Raw genomic sequence first — 14,910 nt, forward strand, 5'->3', positions numbered from 1 at the left:
ATATTTTAAACATCTACTTCTAATTTAATAGTACTATAGATTTCAATATCTCTTTTTAGCATGTGCACAGGTACTGAACTCTAACTTTCAGTTTCTTTTTTTTTTCCGCAATAGGAGACAGATTCAATTCTTTTCTGTTGTTCAAATATATTTTAAACATCTACTTCTAATTTAATAGTACTACAGATTTCACAAAAATCAAAAAAAAAAAAAAATCTCTTTTTAGCATGTGCACAGTTACTGTGAAATCAAGATAGTAATAAAAGACAGTAACAAATTAACCCAACATTTCACCCATAAAAGGTTGAGAAAAGATTAAAAATAGGAAACTTACATGGGACAATCAAGGTCAGCTTCTGTAGTCCCTCTGGCTTGAATATGTAGGACTGTGTTTATGGTTCACTGACTCAGTGTCCAGCCAGCAGCGCTACCAACAATCCTGAACTGCAACACACAGAAATTATATCTTCAACAACAACACCTCCTAGCTTTTACAAAAGTCTCTTCTACCACTCAATACAAATTTGAATAATATACATGTACGAAATATTGAATTTCACCCAAGCAAGCTGAGAAAAGGACTGGGAAATCTAATTATGTAATATATATGGGGGTAAGTCAGGCTGAACTAATCAGCTAGTTTTTGAAGCGTGACATTCATCAGAGCGGAACAAAACCTTGGATCCTGAACGACAGGATAGCCAACAGGAGATCAGGTTTCCGTGTTATCTAACTGTGGTCTGATTACAGGAATTCTCTGGCTGTGCAGTCGGCCAGAACAACATTAACAGGATTTCGAGTGAATAGCATGCACGCAAGCTGTTCCTTCTCTCTAGCATGAATGTCTGTGCACCTCACACATGGTATGAATTTTAACTATAAAAGACATTTGCATGTTACATGGAGAGAAAAAACAAGTTACTAAAATTCCGTGCCATGAACAATTGTATGTTTTCTTCAAATTACTATCATTATGCAAATTTGACTGTCAATATTTAACATGGTTATCATCCGAGTTTGACGCACAGCATTAAACATGATAATCAAAATCCTAACTGATATTTTTCATACAAGTTTTTTGCTTTAAATACTGAAAAATTGTTTGAATTTATCTCTGTAATCATCATCAGTGGATCCAGTATGTAAACATGAGGCCAAAGGGGCCTGTACTGTTCTAGCTAATACTTCTAACGATGATATTGGTGTTTGATGTTTTTATTATTCTCCTGCTGTGTACAACTACAGGCCACTGATTTAGTCTGTTTACATCCTAAAGGTCAAGGTTAGTGGTTGGTCAGTTGATTACTTCCTATTAACAGCAAAGGTCATTAAGGACGACCTCAGCATTACATAATGTGTTAACGTGTTTAAGGAAACTGCTTAGTATTCGCACCTAACAAAGTGAAAAAGAACAACAATGTTGGCTGCAGCTTTTGCAACTAAAAATGTATGTTTTTGTAACAGGAGAGGAGAAAATGTAGCGGCCAGACTAAGATTCGAACCCGGGACCCTCCGAACACTAGCTGTGGCTTCTACTGACTGAGCTACCTGGTCACGATGATCGACCCAGTCCAATCCCGCTACATTTTTTTATAGGGTACGTTTAAATCAAAAGTTCTGCTCACATAGAATGGTCCTAATAGCTTTTAAGGACAATATTGATTCAGGAATGTGTTTTATAATTATTTAACACTTTTTTATACCTACACCTGTCTTATATCTACACCCAGTGTTCCAGCTAGGTCGGGTTAGCAGGGCGCGACGCCCTGCCCTTATTTCCCAGCGCCTAACCCTTTTTCCTAACGCCCTGCCCTTTTCCCCAACACACTGCCCCTTTTTCGATTTCCCCATAGTGTCCCAATATCGTCGGCTCAAATTCCGGACTTAGCAAGTCTAGCTAACACAACTTCCTGCTTCCTGTTGCATATCATTGATGTCTTCAACTTCCGACTCACAATAAACAAATTTACAATGTTTTTCTCTCGCCAAGAACTCAGCAAATCGGCAAAGAAATGTCACGATCTTTTGTGGATGTTCCGGTATGTAGTTATATGCAATTTTTGTCATATATTTTGATACATTTTTGCCTCGATTGCTTCAAAATCGGCGTAGCATTTTCGCGTGTCGGCTTTACCTTGATGTGCAAAATGTAAATAAATTCACAAAATAAGAAGCTTTATCGATCAAGAAGCGAGATATTGAATTGGCAATTATTATTCTATACCACCGATAACACTTTGGAATTGATATCTTGCGTAATTTTTGTTTAATTATACGTTTTATGGTAGTGCGAGCCGTGAGGCATGGCTTCGTGAAGTCCAGGCACAAATCATCAAAATACACAGAGTTATTTCAGTCATCAAATTCCTCAATTAATCCTATACATTTATTCAAACTTAATTTGAACTGAAAGTATTGCTATCAGCCATATTTTTCGTACACTGCGTATAAAATACTTATTTATTTCATGACCAGTAGGCCTATCTTAAATGTTAATTCAGAGACATGCAATTTCGAATCATTAACATTGAGAATAAAACTTGAATAATGGTCCAATTGTTTAATATTTTGGTTTTCTTTTTAATTTGTAGAGCTTCCTTCTACATAGATGACAAATCTAATGTCCTGCTTCTCTTTTGAACACCTCACAACCAGCCTTATTTTATTGTATGTCAGTGATTTAGTATATGTGCGACAAATTTCCTAGGTTATATATACACATACTTTTATCAAAGAACTCTTTTTTGAAGTCAACTGTTGTTAAAGGGACAATTCACTCAGGCTAATTCTTTTATATAACCAAGAAGCAAAATATGGCATAAATATATTGTTCTACATTTCGTATGAAACATATAACATAAAATATTGACAAATTCCACGTTATTGTTTAGTATTTTAATTGATACCGTTGTAATTACAAATCGTTGATCAATACGATTAAACAGGTACAATGATACGCTGTACCCATACCAGAGACAAAGTCACGCACGTTAAACAAATGAACTACATAACCACTGAGAAGGTGATAAAATGATTTTTTAGGCAAGACAATTCACCTAATAAGGTAAACACACTACTGTCATAGCGATTTGAGCAGTTCTAGACAAAAGTAGCATTACTCTACGAGCAAGGGACAGGGTTCGGCATACAAGATGTTCAACCACAATGTGTTATGGCGGACAGCGAGCGAGTTCGAACGTTTCACACTCATTTCACCACTATGGGCTTTTCTGGCATATCAAAGTAAAACCGACTAATCTAATTTCCATTAGAACTGGGTTTTTTCCTATATATGTACAATTTTTAATGTTCTCTAAGATTGAATTGTCCCTTTACTTAATTTGGACATGCAACTTTGTTACAATTTATATATGAATTTTTTAATTTCAATTTATTAACTTCTTGATATGATGGATGAAAGTGAGTTTGTTTTAATACTGATAACTTGTAATGTCTGAGAGATGTGTAGGTATGTCTACTGAGTGCATGATGAGATTACAGGGAGCTGTATATGTGGATACATTGTTTTCAACATTTACTAGTTGTTAAATAAATTTAATTTAATTGAAAGTATTTTGTTTCTTCTCTTTTCATTCTGTAAATCCATTCAAGCTCATGGATAGAACTAAATTCTGAAACAAAATGGTAAACACATGATCACTAAAAGACAAATTGTGGCAATTTATAATACTTATTGGTAAATGTTACTTGATGCGAGACTGAATGGACTTTGTAAATTACAACATACATTGTAAAGACAAATATATGGAAGATGTTCTTGAAGTAAGACTTAAGGAATCAGCAGAGAGTACAGAGACAAATACAGAACTGAAACAAACAGATCTATAGTGACATCCTGTTAATACAAATAAAATTAAACAAATCATTATCAAAACAGTCAACATTTTCTTTCTATGTCACAGACATTTTGGGGAAGTCTGGAGAAACTGTCTTATATCTACAACTGTCTTATACCTACAACTGTCATATACCTACAACTGCCTTATACCTACAACTGTCTTATATCCACAACTGCCTTATACCTACAAATGTCTTATACCTACAACTGTCTTATACCTACAACTACCTTATACCTACAACTGTCTTATACCTACAAATGTCTTATACCTACAACTGTCTTATATCTACAACTGTCTTATACCTACAAATGTCTTATACTTACAACTGCCTTATACCTACAACTGTCTTATACCTACACCTGTCTTATATCTACAACTGTCTTATACCTACAACTGCCTTATATCTACAACTGCCTTATACCTACAAATGTCTTATACCTACAACTGTCTTATACCTACAACTACCTTATACCTACAACTGTCTTATACCTACAAATGTCTTATACCTACAACTACCTTATACCTACAACTGTCTTATACATACAACTGCCTTATACCTACAACTGTCTTATATCTACAACTGTCTTATACCTACAACTGTCTTATACCTACACCTGTCTTATACCTACAACTGTCTTATACCTACAACTGTCTTATATCTACAACTGTCTTATACCTACAACTGCCTTATACCTACAACTGTCTTATACCTACAACTGTCTTATACCTACAACTGCCTTTTACCTACAACTGTCTTATATCTACAAATGTCTTATACCTACAACTGCCTTATATCTACAACTGTCTTATACCTACAACTGTCTTATACCTACAACTGCCTTTTACCTACAACTGCCTTATACCTACAACTGTCTTATACCTACAACTGTCTTATACCTACAACTGCCTTTTACCTACAACTGCCTTATACCTACACCTGTCTTATACCTTCAACTGTCTTATACCTACAACTGCCTTTTACCTACAACTGCCTTATACCTACACCTGTCTTGTACCTACAACTGTCTTATACCTACAACTGTCTTATATCTACAACTGCCTTATACCTACAACTGTCTTATACCTACAACTGTCTTATACCTACAACTGTCTTATACCTACAACTGTCTTATACCTACAACTGCCTTATACCTACAACTGTCTTATACCTACAACTGTCTTATACCTACAACTGTCTTATACCTACAACTGTCTTATACCTACACCTGTCTTATACCTACAACTGTCTTATACCTACAACTGTCTTATATCTACAACTGTCTTATACCTACAACTGCCTTATACCTACAACTGCCTTATACCTACACCTGTCTTATACCTACAACTGTCTTATACCTACAACTGTCTTTTATACCTACAACTGCCTTATACCTACAACTGTCTTATACCTACAACTGTCTTATACCTACAACTGTCTTATACCTACAACTGTCTTATACCTACAACTGTCTTATACCTACAACTGTCTTATATCTACAACTGCCTTATACCTACAACTGCCTTATACCTACAACTGCCTTATACCTACACCTGTCTTATACCTTCAACTGTCTTATACCTTCAACTGCCTTTTACCTACAACTGCCTTATACCTACACCTGTCTTGTACCTACAACTGTCTTATACCTACAACTGTCTTATATCTACAACTGCCTTATACCTACAACTGTCTTATACCTACAACTGCCTTTTACCTACAACTGCCTTATACCTACACCTGTCTTATACCTTCAACTGTCTTATACCTACAACTGCCTTATACCTACAACTGTCTTATACCTACAACTGTCTTATACCTACAACTGTCTTATACCTACAACTGTCTTATACCTACAACTGTCTTATACCTACAACTGCCTTATACCTACAACTGTCTTATACCTACAACTGTCTTATACCTACAACTGTCTTATACCTACAACTGTCTTATACCTACAACTGTCTTATACCTACAACTGTCTTATATCTACAACTGTCTTATACCTACAACTGTCTTATACCTACAACTGTCTTATACCTACAACTGTCTTATACCTACAACTGCCTTTTACCTACAACTGCCTTATACCTACACCTGTCTTATACCTACAACTGTCTTGTACCTACAACTGTCTTATACCTACAACTGTCTTATATCTACAACTGCCTTATACCTACAACTGTCTTATACCTACAACTGCCTTATACCTACACCTGTCTTATACCTACAACTGTCTTGTACCTACAACTGTCTTATACCTACAACTGTCTTATATCTACAACTGCCCTATACCTACAACTGTCTTATACCTACAACTGCCTTATACCTACACTTGTCTTATACCTACAACTGCCTTTTACCTACAACTGCCTTATACCTACACCTGTCTTATACCTACAACTGTCTTGTACCTACAACTGTCTTATACCTACAACTGTCTTATATCTACAACTGCCTTATACCTACAACTGTCTTATACCTACAACTGCCTTTTACCTACAACTGCCTTATACCTACACCTGTCTTATACCTACAACTGTCTTATACCTACAACTGTCTTATACCTACAACTGTCTTATACCTACAACTGTCTTATACCTACAACTGCCTTTTACCTACAACTGCCTTATACCTACAACTGTCTTATACCTTCAACTGTCTTATACCTACACCTGTCTTATATCTACAACTGCCTTATACCTACAACTGTCTTATACCTACAACTGCCTTTTACCTACAACTGCCTTATACCTACAACTGCCTTGTACCTACAACTGTCTTTTACCTACAACTGCCTTATACCTACAACTGCTGTATACCTGCAACTGTCTTATATCTACAACTGCCTTTTACCTACAATTGTCTTATACCTACAACTGCCTTATACCTACAACTGCCTTATATCTACAACTGTCTTATACCTACAACTGCCTTATACCTACAACTGCCATATATCTACAACTGTCTTATACCTACAACTGTTTTATACCTACAACTGCCTTATACCTACAACTGCCTTATACCTACACCTGTCTTATTTTATACCTACAACTGCCCTATACCTACAACTGTCTTATACCTTCAACTGCCTTATACCCACAACTGTCTTATACCTACAACTGCCTTATACCTACAACTGTCTTATATCTACAGCTGCCTTATACCTACAACTGCCTTATACTTATACCTGTCTTATTTTATACCTACAACTGCCTTATACCTACACCTGTCTTATACCTACAACTGTCTTATACCCACAACTGTCTTATTCCTACAACTGCCTTATACCTACAACTGTCTTATATCTACAACTGCCTTATACCTACACCTGTCTTATACCTACAACTGCCTTTTACCTACAACTGCCTTATACCTACACCTGTCTTATACCTACAACTGTCTTGTACCTACAACTGTCTTATACCTACAACTGTCTTTTACCTACAACTGTCTTATACCTACAACTGTCTTATACCTACAACTGCCTTATACCTACAACTGTCTTATACCTACAACTGTCTTGTACCTACAACTGTCTTATACCTACAACTGTCTTATATCTACAACTGCCTTATACCTACAACTGTCTTATACCTACAACTGCCTTTTACCTACAACTGCCTTATACCTACACCTGTCTTATACCTACTACAACTGTCTTATACCTACACCTGTCTTATACCTACAACTGTCTTATACCTACAACTGTCTTATACCTACAACTGCCTTTTACCTACAACTGCCTTATACCTACAACTGTCTTATACCTACAACTGTCTTATACCTACAACTGCCTTATACCTACAACTGTCTTATACCTACAACTGCCTTATACCTACAACTGCCTTATACCTACAACTGCCTTATACCTACAACTGTCTTATACCTACAACTGCCTTATACCTACAACTGCCTTATACCTACACCTGTCTTATTTTATACCTACAACTGCCCTATACCTACAACTGTCTTATACCTACAACGGTGCCTTATACCTACAACTGCCTTATATCTACAACTGTCTTATACCTACAACTGCCTTATACCTACAACTGCCTTATACCTACAACTGTCTTATACCTACAACTGTCTTATACCTACAACTGCCTTATACCTACAACTGCCTTATACCTACAACTGTCTTATACCTACAACTGCCTTATACCTACAACTGCCTTATACCTACAACTGTCTTATACCTACAACTGCCTTATACCTACAACTGTCTTATACCTACAACTGCCTTATACCTACAACTGCCTTATACCTACAACTGTCTTATACCTACAACTGCCTTATACTTATACCTGTCTTATTTTATACCTACAACTGCCTTATACCTACACCTGTCTTATACCTACAACTGTCTTATACCTACAACTGTCTTATCCTACAACTCCTTATACCTACAACTGTCTTATACCTACAACTGTCTTATACCTACAACTGTCTTATACCTACACCTGTCTTATACCTACAACTGTCTTATACCTACAACTGTCTTATACCTACAACTCCTTATACCTACAAATGTCTTATACCTACAACTACCTTATACCTACAACTGTCTTATACCTACACCTGTCTTATACCTACAACTGCCCTATACCTACACCTGTCTTATACCTACACCTGTCTTATACCTACAACTGTCTTATACCTACAACTGTCTTATACCTACAACTACCTTACACCTACAACTGCCTTACACCTACAACTGCCTTATACCTACAACTGCCTTATACTTACAACTGTCTTATACCTACAACTGCCCTATACCTACAACTGTCTTATATCTACAACTACCTTATACCTACAACTGCCTTATACTTACAACTGTCTTATACCTACAACTGCCTTATACCTACACCTGTCTTATACCTACAACTGCCTTATACCTACAACTGTCTTATACCTACAACTGCCTTATACCTACACCTGTCTTATACCTACAGCTGTCTTATATCTACAACTGCCTTATATCTACAACTGCCTTATACCTACAACTGTCTTATACCTACACCTGTCTTATATCTACACCTGTCTTATACCTACAACTGTCTTATACCTACAACTACAACTGCCTTATACCTACAACTGTCTTATATCTACAACTGCCTTATACCTACACCTGCCTTATACCTACAACTGTCTTATACCTACAAATGTCTTATACCTACAACTGTCTTATACTTACAAATGTCTTATACCTACAAATGTCTTATACCTACAACTGTCCTATACCTTCAACTGTCTTATACCTACAACTGCCTTATACCTACAGCTGTCTTATATCTACAACTGTCTTATACCTACAAATGTCTTATACCTACAACTGTCTTATACCTACAAATGTCTTATACCTACAACTGCCCTATACCTACAACTGTCTTATACCTACAACTACAACTGCCTTATACCTACAACTGTCTTATATCTACAACTGCCTTATACCTACACCTGCCTTATACCTACAACTGCCTTATACCTACAAATGTCTTATACCTACACCTGTCTTATACCTTATACGCATTGTCTACAGGAAATCTTGCTCTGAAGTGTGTGATGAAAGCAATTCATTTCACAGTTCCAAGCTGACGCTAACAAAGGTAGTCTGTCATGCAGATCTTGAGTAAATTATTCACGGAATCACATAAAAGGGTTATTTATCACTGTTAAGACCATCTTCACAGTTTATAAGTGGTTATGTACAACAAATTCAAACATATATAATTTAAAACACACTCAACTAAAATTTACCTAATCGCTGCTCACATGCTGCAGTAATATTTTTCATTGTGATTTTCTTACAGTACTCTGTTGGGAGCCCAATCACGAATTAGATACTATCTTAGTAGATTGGTGTACTCTAAGTTCATTCTTGGAGTTCTAGCTGAGTTTTTGCCTATTTAATTCCACATCTTGCAATTAGTTTAACTTAACTTTCTCGTTTTTCGAAAAAAATATCTGATCATTTGGGCTGCAACGGCTTAAACAATATAAATTAACAATCAGCGAAATGAATCTAGATGTTCAACATACAAATAACTGTTTAGAAAAACACAAATAAATTTAGAAGATAAAAAGAATTTTCTAATACCTTTCTATAGACATTTGAATTTCAAGATACCCTGCAAACCGTAATAATTCATCCTTTTGGGGATAGGTCTGTGAAATTCCGATATATCATCATTACTCAGTAAACAATATTGAGCGCTATTAAATATAAAATAAGTACAGTTCCGCGTTTGGTGATCAGGGACTTAGTGGGAAGTTCAGCAGTAACATCGACGGTACACCACACAAGTAAATACATCTAATTAGCTTTGATTATAACATGGAGTAAAATATCTTTCATTAAAATGTTTCGTAATATTAAGTTTTCGCTTATCTGTCCACATCAAATTATCCTAATCTCAGGTATATCAGTCCTCATTATGTAACTGAAAATGGCATAATACAGAAGATATGACTGCTTTGAAGGTTTTTTTTTGTTTAACCCAATCGTCACTTTTCACTAACTTAAGTATTACTATCACTGGAAGTTTTGCATTCCCATAAAATTCAATCATATGACTTATCATGTGACTTTTTATAGTGGTGAGAATGAAATGATATAGATGATGAATAATACTAAAATGTTCTTTTCTTTACAACATAAAATAACTGTTAAGAAAAAATGACTAAATTCATAGCAATATTTTTTAAATAGCATTTACGTAACTAAATATAATTTTGGTATAATCAAATGTCTTATAAATACATACCAATATTTTTAATCATTTTCTAGCTTTATCTTTTCTGATCATTTTATATCTTTCGTTTAAAAATTAAATGATTTCAATGTTACTTCCTTTTTGAGTATTTATATAGGTAGGCTACATCAAAATTCCCAAAGAAATCCGTACACGACCGACAAGTTCTGTCTGTGAATTCGAAACCAAGGTGATGAGATTGTGAGAGATTGGCCATTCCTCCTAAAAGTCATTAAAACAAGAGAAATGGAAACCCAGTCAACCATCACTGGCGATCCGCCGATGTGCGAAGAGTGAACTGGACTATTTTTGCTCGCCTGATCGTTATCCAGGAGTGACCCAACCGAGTGTGAATCGTGGGCCTGTTAATGACTAGAAATGTTATGCAGTGTACAGCTTCTCTGGTATTGGCTATTAGTGCAAGCCGTCAAGCGCGATATCAGGAGTCCTATGACATTTCACAGCCGGTGGACATGGAGAGGGTAAACCTGATTCTAGTCGTGCATGAATCCAAGAACAAAGCCATTCTCAATCAAGAAATTCATGGACCTGATCAAGTGAAAAGAGTGTTTCAGACAATCAATGACTTCCAGATAAGTCAGTCGATGCAATTGGTCCAAGTCATCAAAGCACACTTGGTGTTCCTGGTCTACGAACCACAATTCTAACACACTTGATTTTTTTTCAAACTTTAAATTCTCATGTAAATTTGTTTTAGTACGCAAGCATGTATCTTTATCTATCTACTTGAGAAGAAGTTGTTTCTGTCACACATGAACAATTTTGAAGAAATGTTTTCTTAGAATTACCACATGAAACTGCCTATCAGTTTTAGTCAAGAGTTAAATCAAGTTATAAACCAGCAGGTTATTATTATAAAAGTTAGACATTCAATATCACTTGACTTACAATAGCTAAAACTACTTCTAACATCTCAGAAAAAATGGCATCTACCCTAACAAGATCAGGTAATAATATCCAACAAATCACACAATGAAGAGAAAATCATCATAGGGAAAATTAGCTTGTCATGTGCTATCTTTGCTTTACAGATAATATCTCCTTCACTGAACAATCTGGATTAGGTTGATAATATCTTGTAGTAACTCAGGTGGCTCCCTCACAAACAATACTAACTTTATTGTTTTTATTAGTTTAGCATCCTATTAACAGCCAGGGTCATGTAAGGATGTGCCAGGTATTTTTGTAGAGGAAAATCAGAGTACCTGGAGAAAACCACTGACCAGTGGTCAGTACATAGCAACTGCCCCATATCGAACCCGCATCCCAGAGATGGAGGGCTTGTGGTAATATGTCGGAACATCTTAACCACTAAGTCACTGTGGCCCCATTAACAAACAATACATAAGGTCTTCATTCTGAAGTTTGCCTTACACATGAATGATAGGTTTCTATGTAGTTGGTGGCTAATTGTGGGATAACAGCGGGTCATATGATCTCCTGTTAGCAGTCAGTGGTATCTGTGTGAGAAAGAGATATTACCTAAAACCAGAGTTACCAGAATAAAGTTTTAGAACATCTTAATAAGATTTCATGGCCTTTTATCAAATTAAAGACCTGTAACCTGAAGCTGTCAGTAATGACAACTAATATTAAACATCCTGATAGATAATGTTATGGTGAAATTATGTAATAAAACTATCCTCTATTCACAACCCATCTTGATCAGACACAAATATATAAACACCTATAATAATAGCAAATGACTGGAAAACAGTTTGATGAGGGGACAGGGTGAACTCAAGATTCACTAAGTAAAATGTTTTTTCTTGTTATCAATATGAGTCCAAAGAGATTCCTTGAAGAAAACTTTATATTAGAGTCAGTACTGCCCTTTATGTGATATATAACATCATCACTAAAGTCAAACTATTTTTAAGTTTACCAAAGGAAAGTAAATAAAAAGAAATGAAAACTTGGCTGGATTATGTGAAAACTGCGTCATAATAATGACTTAAAAGTTTCAATGTGTAATCACTCCTGTTGGCATATATGACCAAATATAATTTACACCTTTATTTTGTGAGGGCCCCGAAAGCCCCGAAAGTATCGTTAACATTTCACTGCCTTTAAAAGCAACCAATTTTACCAGTGCACATGAATCACCTTCTCCTGTTCCAGTGATTTCCACTGGGTCACATTGGACTAAGTTTGTGGAGCTTACCAGAGAATTAAATTGTCTTGTCTGTCTAAACATCACAGTGTCAAAATATACACAATGAAGTCATGGCAACCATATAAACACCATTAAATCATAAACACAATTCTGTTACCATTCCAACCACATCATGACTAGTCACCATAGCACAACCATATATGGAAAAAAAAGAGTCAGTTAATTACAACAAAATAAATACCATGCAATATTGCAGTTCAGCAGTACATATCACCATATGTATATAACATGAAAGTGTAGAAGCTTTTGTTGTTATGTTACCATGGATACAGAAATAATACCTTTAGTTTTATGTAATATAGTATTCCATCAAATTACTATGAATATATCTACCAAGAGGCTCCAAAACCATGAAAGAAAGTACCCACAAATATTTCACGTTATACAGTATATCATGTACAGTTGGACCATCATACGCACCAAGGAATTGATGATGAAACAGTAACCAAGTATACTTAGCCATTAATGTAACCAAATGTGGTGAGCATATACCAACATGTAGCCTCAAATGAGATAATATGCACCACAATGTATACCAATAGACTATAGTCAACCATTTTATAACAATCACCATCACAAAGGTATACCATGAATAAACCATGACAACCATTTTATAACAATCACCATGAATAAACCATGACAACCATTTTATAACAATCACCATCACAACCATATATCATGAATAAACCATGACAACCATTTTATAACAATCACCATCACAACCATATACCATGAATAAACCATGACAACCATTTTATAACAATCACCATCACAACCATATATCATGAATAAACCATGACAACCATTTTATAACAATCACCATCACAACTATATATCATGAATAAACCATGACAACCATTTTATAACAATCACCATCACAACCATATACCATGAATAAACCATGACAACCATTTTATAACAATCACCATCACAACTATATATCATGAATTTACCACAACAACCATTTATAACAAGAGGCCCATGGGCCTTAACTGTCATCTGACTATTAGCACAACACAATGTAGTCGTTAAAAGATTTTAGCATATTTGACCTCTGTGACCTTGAATGAAGATCAAGGTCATTCATTTGAACAAACTTGATAGCCCTTCATCCCAGCATATCATAGGCCCAATATCAGGTCTCTAGACCTCATACTTATTCTAAAGAAGTTGTTTAAAATATTTTAGCCAATTTGACCCCTGTGACCTTGAATGAAGTTCAAGGTCATTCATTTTATCAAACTTGGAAGCCCTTAATCCAAGCATGCTGCAAGCCCAATATCAGGTCTCTAGACCTCCTACTTATTCTAAAGAAGTCATTTAAAATATTTTAGCCAATTTGACCCCTGTGATCTTGAATGAAGATCAAGGTCATTCATTTTATCAAACTTGGTAGCCCTTCATCCCAGCATGCTACATGCCCAATATGAGTATCCTGGGCCTTTTGGTTCTTGAGAAGAAGTCGTTTAAATATTTTAGCATTTTTGAGCCCTGTGACCTTGAATGAAGGTCAAGGTCATTCATTTGAACAAACTTGATAGCCCTTCATCCTAGCATGTCACAAGCCCAATATCAGGTCTCTAGGTTTATTCACAAGAAGTTGTTTAAAGGATTTTTAGCCTATTTGACCCTGTGACCTTGAATGAAGGTCAAGGTCATTTATTTTAACAAACTTGGTAGCACTTGATCCCAGCATACTGCAGGCCACATATGAATATCCTGGGTCTTTCTGTTCTTGAGATGAAGTCGTTTAAAGATTTTAGCCTATTTGATCCGTGACCTTGAATGAAGATCAAGGTCATTCATTTGTTATAACAATCACCATTACAAACATATACCATGAATTAACCATGACAACCATGTTATAACAATCACCATCACAAACTTATACCATGAATTAAACAGGGCAACCATGTTATAACAATCACCATCACAACCACATACCATGAATTAACCACGACAACCATGTTGTAACAATTACCATCACAAGCATATACCATGAATTAACCATGACAACCATGTTGTAACAATCACCATCACAACCATATACCATGAATTAACCATGACAACCATGTTGTAACAATCACCATCACAACC

General features: G+C 35.6%; 1 protein-coding gene across 4 annotated transcripts in view; it reads right to left on the reverse strand.

Annotated features, from left to right (window-relative positions):
• Positions 1–14,910, reverse strand: part of LOC138316058 (uncharacterized) — a 125,200-nt gene that overhangs the window by 86,796 nt on the left and 23,494 nt on the right. For all 4 annotated transcript variants that reach the window (XM_069257540.1, XM_069257598.1, XM_069257589.1 and 1 more), the window contains exon 2: positions 335–444. The gene's annotated coding sequence lies outside the window, so the exon portion shown is untranslated. The remainder of the gene's footprint in view (positions 1–334; positions 445–14,910) is intronic.

This window comes from Argopecten irradians, chromosome 1 (assembly GCF_041381155.1).
Source record: "Argopecten irradians isolate NY chromosome 1, Ai_NY, whole genome shotgun sequence".
Taxonomy (NCBI): Eukaryota; Metazoa; Mollusca; class Bivalvia; order Pectinida; family Pectinidae; genus Argopecten; species Argopecten irradians.